We start from the raw sequence: 14,301 nt of genomic DNA on the forward strand, positions 1-14,301 counted from the left end.
AAACAAGTGAGTGTAACAAAATTTACAATTAAAATCAACTATTTTATTCCTTAATTCCTTTTCTTCATGAATAAAAGCTTATGCCTAAAAATATTACCAAATAAAAAATTTTTTAATAATTATATCAATTATATTTTATAGCATAAATTTAAAAAATAAAATTATTTTAAAATATAGTACCGTAATAAAATTGTAAAAAATAAAAATGGCGTGTTTCACTCCATTATTATTGTTATATCTACATTGTTCATACAGGAAACGGATAACTAGAATTCTAAAATTTTCGGTTCAAAACTAAATTACTTTGGAATTATAAATTTTAAAAATTAATATTCAAGAAACTTTAAAAATATTTACCATATTATGATAATTGACCACAAAATTTATTTATGATTTATGAAATGTAAATGAGAAATTGTTAAGACAAAAACATTTTTGAATATTTTAGCGAAATTGAAATATGTAATATAAATACTTAACCGAAGTTTATTTTTTCAAATAAAATATTCTAATTTTAATACAATAATAATGATTCAGAATATTTATCGTATATTTTCTTAATAAATTCTTCCGTTTAATACAATTATTTATTAAAATTTAAGAAAGGTTGATTTATTTTAAAAATATTAAGCAAATTAACGCTTGCAATAAATAAAGCGTACATAATCTAACTTTATTTTCTTGCAGATCACCGAAATTTTTTTTGCCTTCCTTCTCATAAAATTAGCTAATGAGCAATTAAGGTCGAGTTTAAAAAGCTACTGCACCAATAAAAAAAACTTTAATTATTTATTTTTTTTTGCATAATATCATAGGCATCTTTCATTTACGTTTCTAAAACATATGCTTAAAAATCATTATAAAACTTTTAACTCCTTTTCATGATTTTCTAAAAAATTATAATTTTTCTGGAATCTACAAAATAATATTCTTTTATACATAAAAAATACACATAAGAAAAGAATATAAGAAACAAATTATTATATTGGTATTTTTCAATCTGTTTACGTTCAAATATATTTTTTTTTAATGACTGTAGTCATTCTATTTATATACATAAATTCAAAGAAACGTTTTTAGCATACACATAACCAGAATTTGCACTAGTTCTTGAGCAACAGAAGGTAATTTACATCAAAAAATTAAATTTCATATTTTTTTTATATTAAATTTTTTAATATTAAATTTTTTTTTAATTTTAATATTCTATGTACATATTTTTTATCTACATATGTACACAATAAAACAAATATGAAAAGATCAAAAAATTAATCTTAAAATTTGTCAATATAGAATTTAGAATAATTTAAAATATTTTACTATAAAACACTATAAAACTAGTGCAATTTTATTTTTTATCTCATTTAGATTATGTAAATGATTTAAAAATATTAAATTAATATTGCTTCAAAAATGTGACGCCTTACTTAATATTCATGTGAAATATTATAAATATAGTTTACAATGCATACTTAAGGTATATATTAAAATCTTAAGAAAGTACATATATAATTCTGCATATGTAGCCTGTTTTCTAACAAATCACTAAAATATGTTCATGGTCCGATGAAGATTTTATTTAACATTTTTTAAAATAGAAAAGGTATTGATATTCTGACCGTAGAAGGAATTTTAAATTCGTAAAATTCTGTGTACATGCATTTTGTTCTCCATCAACAAACTGCATCAACTTTCAAAGAATAAAAATTTCACCAAATATCTTAATTATCCCTTATTCAGAAACTAATTATTTCTAATTTACAAAAATAAAATTTAATTTTTAATTACAAATTCGTAATATTACAAAATTTCCCGAATAAACAATTTAAATTCTACTACATAAATGTAAATCTCAAATATTATTTTCATTTAAGTATACAAGATTGAAGAAAGGATTGTCAAAATTTCATTATTTAATTTTACTAATTTATATTTTATTTATTCATTTATTCATTCATTTTAATAATTAATTTTCGTTTCATTTAAGAAACTTTTAAATTTTAAGTTATTTTTCATTATAAATTGTATTTTCATTTCATATAATGTAAAATTATATAAAATCCTTAAAACTCTAGAATATACGCATTGTATAGTTAATTTAATATTGAAAAATTTATTATGAAACATAAATTTCTCGAGAATTTATTCAATTTTTAAGCTATCATATTTATAATTTCATATTGAAATTTCAATACCTTTTCTTATTTAAAATTATAGTAATATAAAATTTTCGAAATTGTGAGACATTTTATCTTAATTGTGTCAGTTATCCATTCCTATTCTTAAATTTTAATAAAGGAAAGAAAGGCATTTTAAAATGGTTACTTAAAATTCAATCTTTAAATTAATTTAAAATAATATTTTCTCTATGTATACATTATATTGTATATAGAAAAGGTAGGTTATTATTAAATAAAAACGATCAGGGCAAGATTAAGCAATAAATCCTTTTTGTTGTAAGGACAAAATTTTCATATTTTCTTCTTTTTCTTTGATAACTTAACGTAGGTATTTTATAGAATGAAAATTTTAATATATTTTCTTGTCAATAATTTTAAATTAGAAAATATGTCAGGGACATAAAATGATTTTTAATTTTAGGTTCTCAATTCAGATTATTAATTACAAAAAAAAAAATTTTTAAAAATGAAATTTGCTGTCAAATATCAATTATTTTATATTATAAGCATTATTTATGCAAGATTGTAATGACATGCATAACAGTTGACTCAAGTTTTATTTCCAAAATTAAAAAACAGCATCTCTTAATACAACGAATATTTAATAATAACCTACTATAAGTTTTGGAATTACATTTTTCCTCCTCTGTGCGTCCATCTTAAAGAAAGGAATCATAAGTAACCAAACTCTGTTCCGTATAACTATCACTAAAATTAAAAAAAAAAATAATTATTTAAAATCCCCAAACTACTTCAAAAAGCTTAAATCACTTATAAGTCTTGCACTGCTCTGCAAATAAAATGTCATATAAAATAAAGAAAACAAGAAACATATTCAAAAAAAAAAATTATTTTTCAACAAGAAACTTCTTAAATATTTTGTAATAAAATTCAATTTCTAAAATATTATTCATAAAATATAATATCCAAAATATTTATAAGAAAATATTATGAGAAATTTTTCACCTGGTAAATCTTAACTTTTCCAAAATAAAAATGCTTTACCGAAATTTAAAGTAAGTAGGTATATACGAAAAATCTTTGCTTTTTAATATTTTGTGTGAAAATTTTTACTCTTCACAATATTTTATTAAATTAAATTAATTTTAATAATTATGATAATTGGATCGTTATTTTGATGAAATTTTAAAGAATTCGAAATTAATATTTTAAATAATATAAAAGAAACGAAAATTAACAACGAAAATTTAATATTTTCACACTAATAGAAGCGTTATGAATAGTGAAGCTTTATATCTGTAATTTTATTAATTTAGTATTGATCTTTTAAATCACATTTCACATCAAACCAATAAAATCTAAGTACTTAACATTTAGATGGTTGATATTTGATTAGACACCATTCTTAGCATTCTGATTAAAGCGGAAAACAGAAAATTTGAAATATATTTTAAAAAGTGTTTCCGTTGCCGTAAAGAATTGATGAATAATAATTTGCAATGCAACTACCTTTCAAGTATTTCTTTTAACAAAACATTGAAAAATTTACTCTTTAGTCTTAAATAATTGATTTTGCGAGCATCTTCATTAATTTAAATTACGATGCGACCAGTTGATTTTTTAAAAACGCCAAAATGTAAAACATTTTTAAGGATCAAAACAATTCTTTCCACAATATTTGAATTGCTAAACAAGAATTCATATAGATAACATTATGAATAACAAGTATCCATACTTATAATAATGTTGAACCCTCGCTTTTTAGCATACCTTCGTTTTAGCATAACAAAATATATCAACAGCTCCAATCAAAATTGATAAATGATTTACAGTAAATTTTAAGTTAACGCTTTAAAAAAAATTTTCACTTCTCATTTTTAAAGTTTTTTTAAATTATTTTGATTAAATTTAATGCGGAGTACATTAATATACAAATATATAAATTTTTAAGATTTTTTCCAATTTAATTGTTCATATAGTAAACACGTTACCACTTTTCTTATAGTAACAGCTTCAATACTATTTTAAATTAGAAACTTTTACACATTTCCTGTAGTTTAACTGAAAAAATCCGGCTCTTATGATACATATAAGAAATGTTTCTACGTTAAAGATGCTTGTAATCAGAATTGCAACTCCAAAGGCCTAAAATTTTGCTAGCACTAAATTTTGAATACATAGCGTTTTCATAAATTTTAAAAATATTTAATCATCTTTTGTTAATAATTATAATAAAAAATATATATGATCAAAAAAAGAACTTAAAGTTCCCAAATTTTAAAATTAGCTACTTCTTAATTTTGGTTTCCTTCTGTACACACATATTTCGGTATTCAACCCAAAGGTAATAAATTATGAATTCATGATAAAGGAGATGTTAGAAAATTTCACAAAATTTTTCCTTTTTTATAAAAGAAACAAATATTTTGTAGGTTGAAAGAAAAAAGACTGAAAGAAAATAAAATTAAAAAATTTTTCTTTTTGGTTTAGCGAATTTGATTTTGATTTTTGAAGAGGTAAAATAAAAAATTTTCTTTTAGAAATAATTTAGACATAAGATTACTTCAATTACATTAAATCTCTAAGATAATTTAAGATTTTTATAATTTAGAAATATTAACAGCCTTTTAAATAGCAGATATACTGAATTAAATTCAATTTGATTTCATTTAAGAAAATAATCTATCTTAAATTTTAATGTTAATCTTGAAAATTAATTAAATATTATTGCATACTTGATAAATAGTTTTTCTCCACATTACAGTTAAAGAAAGTAAGTGATCGTCTATTACGATCTTTACTTGATATTTTTACGGTTTAAATTTGGAATTATATAAACTAACTTCCCGAAGTTGTTAGTAATATCTTCGTATTTGTATTTCAGCAAAAATATACTCATATTACACACAAAATGCTTATATTTTCAAATTTTTTATGTTCGAATTACAATAAAATTCATCTAATCTATTTGAAAATAATTTAAATGCAATCAAACCGAAACGAATACAAAACTAATTTATTTTTTCACATTTAAAGGAACTTGTTTCGTTAGAAAATATGCATGCTAAAAAGAAATTGTGATTTAAATTATATAAAATAATTTAAAAATAAATTCATCTTCGGATACCAGGAGAAAATAATTGTAGAGACGTCAACCGACATTTTAATATCATAGAATTCGAAAATATTTATGAAATTATTCTCTCGCCTGATTATGATCATCTCCTGATCATTATTATACTCCTCAACTATTGAATTTCAAAATTTTATTCAGTGAATAAGAAAAATCTATTAAAAATTTTCTACCATTAGACAAAAAATAATGGTCCTATCGTTCCAGGAATAAAACCAAGAAGCTAAAACTAAAAAATTTTTATTAAAAAAATTATTGACTAGTGACTTTTGCATAATATTAAAAATTAACTAAGATGAAAACAAAAAATTACCTACAAATCTAAAAATATTTCAATCAGAGCATTTCCATTCCGTTTCGCATTTTATTTACAAAAATAAAAACTAAACACGAAAAAAAAAATTTACTTTTTCTAAATATAATTATTTAATATAGCCATGCTATGTTCATAATAATCATTTCTGCAGATTTTCTTCTAATAAAACGATAACAAGAAAATCTTCACATTTTCTTTCTGTTTTATTTTCAATCTTGAATTTGACTTACTGTTTTTTTTTTTTTATTTTTAACCTCAATACGTTCAAATTCAAGAATATCAGAAGGAAGAAAAAAAGTAAATGTACAATCTGCGATGGGAGAAAGGAAAACAAATTTTTTGAATTAAAAAAAATAAAAGGACCTGAAAATATGAAAATGAATTGCTTTCACCCAATTAAATTTTCTCGGATTTTCATTTTTTCTTATGGTATAAAAAGTGCTTTACTTTTCTGCGTTTTTTGTTTTTCATCTTCATATTTAGAAAGAATATTCATTTTATTTTTTTTTGGTCTGTCTGAAATCATTTTTATTTTAATACTTTAATACATAAAAAAATGCTTGTCCTTCAATCATACAGAAAATAGGATTTGCTTTTTTTTTTGTAAAAATTAACTGAAAAATACCAAAACCATCTTATACAGTAAAACCATTAAATTATAGTATGCGTATTAAAATACTTAGGAATAAAGCTAAAAATAATTCAAACTCAAAAGCAAAAATTGCAAATGATTTTAATTCTGTGCTTGCATAGGATTTGTGAGTATGTATGTAATTACATATGTATGTATATGAGGGAGGATTTCTGAAAATGCAGTTCTTATGGTTAGAACTACAGTTCGAAAAGCTCCACCTCGCATTAGATTTATTTTGCAGATTAAGCTTTGAAAACTTTTCTCTGCATTTTACCCAAAATTTGAAGATCTGAAGAATTTATAGGTGAACTTCTTAAATACAATAAATTTGAAGGCCAATTTGTTCCGTTCATGTACATGTCCATACATAGGTCGTTATACAAATATGTACGTATAGGTGTAGATATGTAAAAGCATAGATTTCGTAATTATCGCTAGTTTATAGGAAAATTGAATTGTAAGAAATCTTCATAAATTATTTTATTTTATTATCTATTATATCTATATTAATTATCTATATTATTTAATATTAATATTAAATCTTGTGCTTACCTCATTAAACTCTACAAGCTGTACTCCTCTTAATAAGCGTCTCTTATAAAACTCTTCGTGGTATCTTTAAAGAAAAAAATCGCTGATAATTTTATAGTTGAGTCTATTCAGTGTATTGTTCTTAATTTCCTCAAATCTATATCCAGAATTTGTTGAACTTATATTTAAATGCAAAGTGATGGAATAAAAATCTTCTACCCGCAGCACAATTTCTCAATGTTTGTGTGTATGTACATACATACATAATATGCCATCATACAATAAGTGAATAACGGATTTTTTAATTTTGCAACGCCAGCGGATTCCAGACTTCTTAATCACTTTTACAACTGAAGAAAATTCTAGTTTATCTTCACATTCAAAATTTTAATATTTTATTTTAAATATTCAAAAATTTTAAAGTTTTATTTTTAAATAATATTTGATATTATTTTAAAATTTTTTTAAGATTTGATTTTGAAATTATGTACATAACTTGAAACTAAGAAAATCTTAAATTTTGACATAACTTTTGAAAAATTTGCTTTTGACTAAAACCATGGCTGACAGGCATACGGCTAAATCACGGCTGGCAGATATATTGGCCTCGACTCTAAGAGAGAGAGTGACAGTTCGCAGCTGACGAAGTTACACGTATTCTTTTGGGATCTATAGAGGGTCCTTTTTAACATCATAAATCTCCCACAAAATCTCAAACTTTTTTGTTATGTCAAGACTAAACAATTTAAATTCATTTATCAAGGGATTTAAAAATTCAATTTCCTTGTATATACATATTTCAAAAAGAAAATTTTCGCTCTGCATTTATTCAATTTGAACATCATAAAACATAAACAAATTTCATAATTCTTGTAATAAATTCTTGAATTTAAACCAAAATTATTTTATATTAAGTCAAATTTCAAATTTTTCTAGTAAAATACAAACACACATATATAGCATGACATATTTTAACATAAAGTTCTACGATGTCATGCTTAAACTTTTTTTTGGACGAAAATATTCAAGCTGAAAAATTCTTAACTTTGAAACTAACAAACCAACCATATAAACAAAAACGAATAAATAAATGAATGCGAATCATGAAGAAAGTAGAAAAAAATTAAAGAAAAGAGTGGAAAAAGAAAATGAAATGATAAGAAAAAAAAAAATTATTTAACTCAAAACGAATTAGTCTCAGGGGAAACCTTTTGCCTTCTTTCGAGTTCTGTCTCTTCTTGTACATATTTTGCAATTTTAACATAAAAAAAATTAAAGCAAAAATATAAAATATTTTTTTTTACTACTGCATTATTTTATTTTAGTTTTATTCGCTTTTGAATTGAAATTTCAATTCGAAATTCCATCGCAAAGAAAAAATATGCTAAAATGTAAATTCTGCCAATTTTAATATCAAATTTTTTTTAAATATAATTTGACAATAGCAAAATTTCTTACAAAATTTTGAATAAGAATATTTGAAATATAATTATAGAAAATGAAAATAAGTTTGGGACTTTCATACTTTTTTCATATATGACAATTATTTGACTTTATTTTATTGGATTTTTCATTTAAATATTGTTCATTTTAATTTAAAGTATTGTTTTATTAAAATAAATATTTTTTGAATGTCATCCATAGTAACTTTATAAGTAATGAAATAATAAAAGGCTAATTGAAAAGAATTTTTATTTGTCAAATTATGTTTTGACATCTCAAAAAAGAGATGAAGCTTTGACGAAAATTATACTTTTGTTTGGATGTATGTAGCACTTTTCCCTAAAATTTGAAATATGGGAGGTTTGTGTCTACGATAAAACAAAAAAAAGTGGTAGTATCAGTAAATATCCCGTATCGCGTATTTCCAAAAAATGTCATATTTATCGCGTATATCCAAAAAATGTCAACACAAAAAACGAAAATATTGTCAAATAAATATAAACAAACAGCTGAAGTTAAAGTAGACTAATTTGTTTGATACAAATCCTGTTGCAAAGCTTTCGTAGACCATAAACTTAAAACTGCAAACATAATCTAAACCTAAATCAATATATTCTTTAGTATTATTATAATAAATATAAAAAAAAATAAATCAGACAACTTAAAGATTGAAAATTATTTACCCTTTTCCAATTTTAACTTCTTATGATAGACTGCCAACATATTATCTTTTTACCAACAAACTTACTTTATAATATTCTTTAATTTTTTGTTTTTACTCATTGACAGTATGCGAGTACATTCGATACATAGAAAGGAGAACGTTTCTTCCTATCCTACTACACTCCTGTATAATTCCCACATATAAAATACTTTACTTGTATATAAATTTTACAATCGTTTTTTTTTTCGTTTTTCTTATTCCATTTCTTTTGTATAATGAATTGTGAAATTTGATGGGCTTCATGTTTCTCTTCTCAACATTTTCAAATCTCAGATGCTACTGTCAGCAATACGTATCGCACATATTATTTGTGTAACAAACAAGTATACCGACATGCATAATGTGAACAAGTTCCCAGTCAGTAGATAAAAAATATATCTAAAATGTATGTATGTATGTATGTATATCATTTAATTTTTGTTTTTGTAAGTCAATGTCAAAATTCATTTGCAAAAAAAAATATTTTCTCTTTTTATTTCTTTTATTTTTAACACCAATTTACAATTTGTAATTTTTTTTACGTTCCTTTTTTTTATTTTGCCTTATTTTCTTGTCAACACATAATATAATAAACACGTTTTAATAGTTAAACTGGTATGCTAGTATCTACATAGTAGTTAGTTAGTAAAAAATTACGTGCAATCTTAAATGTACGTGTACAATTGCAATGTTAAAGCAAAATTTTATAAAAAAGAGTTTTGTAAATGAGTTTAAACACTTTAATCTGATACTCTCAATTCTTTAATTTAAGTAATGTCTACTGATTTCTTAAATGATGCTATTACATTTAAGTATGTATGTAAATATACCTAATAATCTCGATCGGATTTATTCCAGATTTAAAAATTACAAATTAAATTTTTATAAAAATGATTGTGAATTTTCATACCTGTTGATGAATAAATTGTGATTAAAAAAAATTGTGAAAGGAAATGGAAGATGCTTAAAGCCCCATGCAAAATTTCAAACAAATTATTCAGTTAAATTTAAATACGTCCTATAAGATCTACACCACTTTTTATGATAATAAAAATTAAAATGCTTTAATTTTTATTAATTTTAATATTTTTATAGTAATATTTAATTGTTAATAATTAAAGTACTTTAATTGCTACTACGTTATTGACAACACTCTATATTTATGACAACTCGCTGTCATATTTCAAACCCATTATGGACAATCATATGGACAATTTAATTAAATATATTCTTCAAAATATTCCAGTTCATATTAATATTAATCCAAATAACAAGGCCGAACAAATTTTTAAAAATTAATTCCGATAAGATCTTATTATAAACTAAAATCAGAAATATCTTTTTGTAATTACAACCTTCTTATTATAATTTTGCTTGCACTAAGTATCAAAAGAGTATAACATAAATACATACATGATATTATTATTTATTCATAATTAACATTTTTATAATAATTACTATCGATAATATCTCATTTTCTTACATTGAGGACATATTTGGGTATGTGAACTCCAAAATGTCAACATGATAAACATTTATTTTCCAAATTTGAAAGTTATTCAACCCTATCATTATTTACAAAATGGTTATACAAGAATGACCCTTAAGGTATATTAATATTGTAGAACTTTCGACACCTTTAAAAATAATACCATGTTAAAAGAGACCGAATTCTAGCTACAATGGCGTTTAAATTTAACAATAATTGTTATTTTGAATGATTTGTGTAAGTACAATGTTTTTCTAAAGAAAGTTTTGTTATTTTACGTGATTGTTATTTTGTTATTTTTGTTGTTAATGTTAGTTTTTTTTATTCTATCTTATTTTTTTGATTTTATTGCTCACATAAACTTTTCCTTTGTATTAATATAAATATGTAATCAATCATCATGAAATGGATTTAACAATCTAATAACTATTATTGAATTTCACATGTTGAATGCGTTAATTATGTGTTTTGAATAATTTATGAATTTGTATTGTGTTATGTTATGACACAATGTTATTGTAGGTGACAAATGATATCTTTGTGTTTGTATAATGAACCGTGTAATTGAAAAGATAGCACTCTTCGCGTGGTAAAAGACAAATTGAGCAATCTGATCGCTATTGAAGAGAAGGTCAAATCAATAAATTCGGAATCGGCAGGGGTCAATCGTTGGCCTACATGATGAAAACGTGATACTAGCGATGAGGATGGACTCCTTATATTTATATTTCAATAAGTTCTTCTTAAAAGCCCTACAAGATACACAAGAACAACTGAATAGTTTAAAGGAGATGATGCGCAATCAATATAAAATAGAGGCAACTCCTGTTCTTGATGTTAATTCATTTAGTATTAATGACGAGATTGCTAGTATTAATTCATTATTAGTATATTAAATTATTAGTATTATGTAGAATAAAACGTCAAATATTACAAAAGCTCAAAAGTGCATTTCGGAATCAGCGCAAAAAATTTCAAATATATAAAATTTGTAATTTGATTCTCAATTTTAATTTGTTTCGTGGAAATTACATAAGAAATTATAATTTACTCCAGATTTAAAATTTAATATCCTTTTTAAAATTTTCCATATTTCTAAATTTTCCACATGTATGTATGTACATATATGCTTTAAATTTCTTTGTTATTATAAATCTGTGCCACTTTAAAAAAAAAAATTCAATTTCAAAATTACACTTCACTTTAAAATTAGGAGCAATATTAAAAGTATTGTGGCACTATAATGTCGCGATACATTTAAGAGAGCAAAAGAGCGTATTACGCTTACTATGAACATAAACATATACAAATGCGTGCGAGAAATATTTATGCAGATTTTACAGGAAGAAAGAAATTAAAAAATTATTTTTTATATTTTATAAATTTTGCTGCGAGCTAAAAAAATACGATATAGTCTTTTAATGCAAATTCTTTCAAGAAAAACAAAGTTATGTGATATATAGGAACCGGAAATTAAAAAATAATGGAAACCAATATAAAAAATATTGACACACGTTCTTTTGAATATGGAAAAAAGGTAAAAATTCATTTATAAATACCAGAGGTGTTTTTTTTTTTGGTAAAATTCATAAACGCTAACAAATTTAACATTAGCTGATTTTTTATTGTTAACATTTATAGAATTTGGTTATGTAGTAAAAATTATTTATTTTAATTTTAGAAAAGTGCAAATTCATATAAACGCAAGTTATTCTCTCAATCAAGATTGGCTTTCTTATTAAAAGTGAGATAGTACACTGAAAGTACCATCACAGATTGAAATTCCAAAATTTACAGATGATTCCACAACAACGAATATTTGAAGCAATTTATTAATTTTCTTCACGGAAATAATTAAAATCTTCAGTTTTCACCAAAGATCACCATTATCATAATTTATCTATTTGAATATTAGTGAAAACTAAAGCTCTATCTCTCTATACTATACACAGAGCACTATAACTCTCTATACTATAAAAAAATGGACAACGCAAACTCATAAAAAACCCTCGTAAACTTTAAGTGATCCAAAAAAAAAAGGTTTCAAATTAAAATGAAACACATCATTATAATAAACATTATGGTATGTATATGTATTTATATAGATGCACGTACATGTTTCGCAAATTGGGTGAAGAAACAAAAATGATTATGTGTTAACAATTTTCAATTTTATATTCATTTTTCCTCAGGGACTTTAAATTTTCACACAAAATCGTATATATATTGGTAATGGTTTTAGCATCATTTTCAAAAGACAAAATTGTTTCCTGGAAATCGGTATAGAAAAAGTCAAACATTATTTAAGCTCAGCTTTATAAGGATATTAAAAGACTTTGGAAAAAATATCCTTCATAATTTATAAAACCATGATTGATATATGAAACGTTAATCTATGAGAAGAGGCATTTGTAGAGATTTTGAGACTAAAATGGTGAACAGCACTATAGTACTCGTATAGTGATAAAGCTCAGCGTGTTCGCACTGGTTTGGTTAAGCTCCTAAAATATTGGTTAAGATGTTGGCTCCTCAAAACTGTTGGTAAGTTGTATGTCTTACAAGTTTAAATTTTAATTATCAATATAAGTTTTTTTATTTTGGAGCTCTCATGTACTACACAACTTCATTTTGCTATTTGTACCGGCTACTAAATAACTTGAGTCCCACCTTTGCATACATATGTTTGCTCAATTCCAAAACTAAAATATAAAAAAAACCAGTTATAGAAATAAAATAAAAATATCTTTTCGGATAATCAAATGTAATATCAAATCGATTTTTTACGATTTCTTTTGGTATCCTTTTTTTTTTTGTTTTATTATACAAAAAGGATTAAAATTGTTTTTATACGTCCATCTCTTTATATAAGATTTTCCTAATTTTTATAATCTTGTCTCTATATATATGTATATATGTATGTATGCAACAATTGTAGTAATTTGATTTGAAATAAACATTTAAATCTTATGGTTAGTTGGTTCTTTATAGGAAAAACTTTGATTTATTATTTATAACATGGAAAACTAATAAGAACTTGTTAGAAGAATATTTAAGAAATAAGTGAAAATTGAATTTTATTTATTCTGTAGCACTACAACTTTCATATCAATGTAATGATATGATGGTTGCAATGTCCATTTTCAATTCTAAATTTATTTAGAAAATTTCTAACTTTTAAAATTCAATATTAAAAGATTTAGTAAACGAACAAAAATTTTATTGATTCTTAATATCAACATACTTATGGACTATAAATTCTTCACCCAAACATACATATATGTATATTATGAACATTTATACGCACACATAATATGTATTATTAAAAATTATGTAACATTCAAGAATTATTCTCAAACAATGTTGCTGCTCTTGCATTTGTTTATTAAATAATCCGCATGAAATGCAGTTGATTTATTTTTGATTTCTAATATGCACGCTCAAACAATTCTTGTTAATAACCTTAATTTACTTAACTTTAATATAAAGTTGAAATTCATAAATATAATACATAATATAATTTACAAAAACAAAAAAAAAAGGGGGGAGAATTTTTTTTACGTCAAATCACGTGAAGTCAATTTTTTCCATAATTTCTCCGAGAAACAAATACTTTCAAGCAATAAGGACAAAAAAAAAAACGTAAAAATTCCCATATGTTTTTTTCTTTGAACTTCTAAAATATTCCGACTAAATTTTCACATAAAAAAATAAAATAAAAAAAAATTTAATTTTTTTATGATTTTCTTTCATATACTTATGTATGTACCAGCATATGTGTACTATATCAAAGCTAAAAAAACAACTTAACAAAAATGTCAATACGTGTAGGCATATAAAAAATAATAAAGAACATTCTGTCATTACAAAAAGTTTATTATAATGCTAAACTCATAAAATTGTGAATGACAAAA

The sequence above is a fragment of the Condylostylus longicornis genome, unplaced genomic scaffold (assembly GCF_029603195.1).
Source record: "Condylostylus longicornis isolate FDR11 unplaced genomic scaffold, ASM2960319v2 ptg000005l, whole genome shotgun sequence".
NCBI lineage: Eukaryota > Metazoa > Arthropoda > Insecta > Diptera > Dolichopodidae > Condylostylus > Condylostylus longicornis.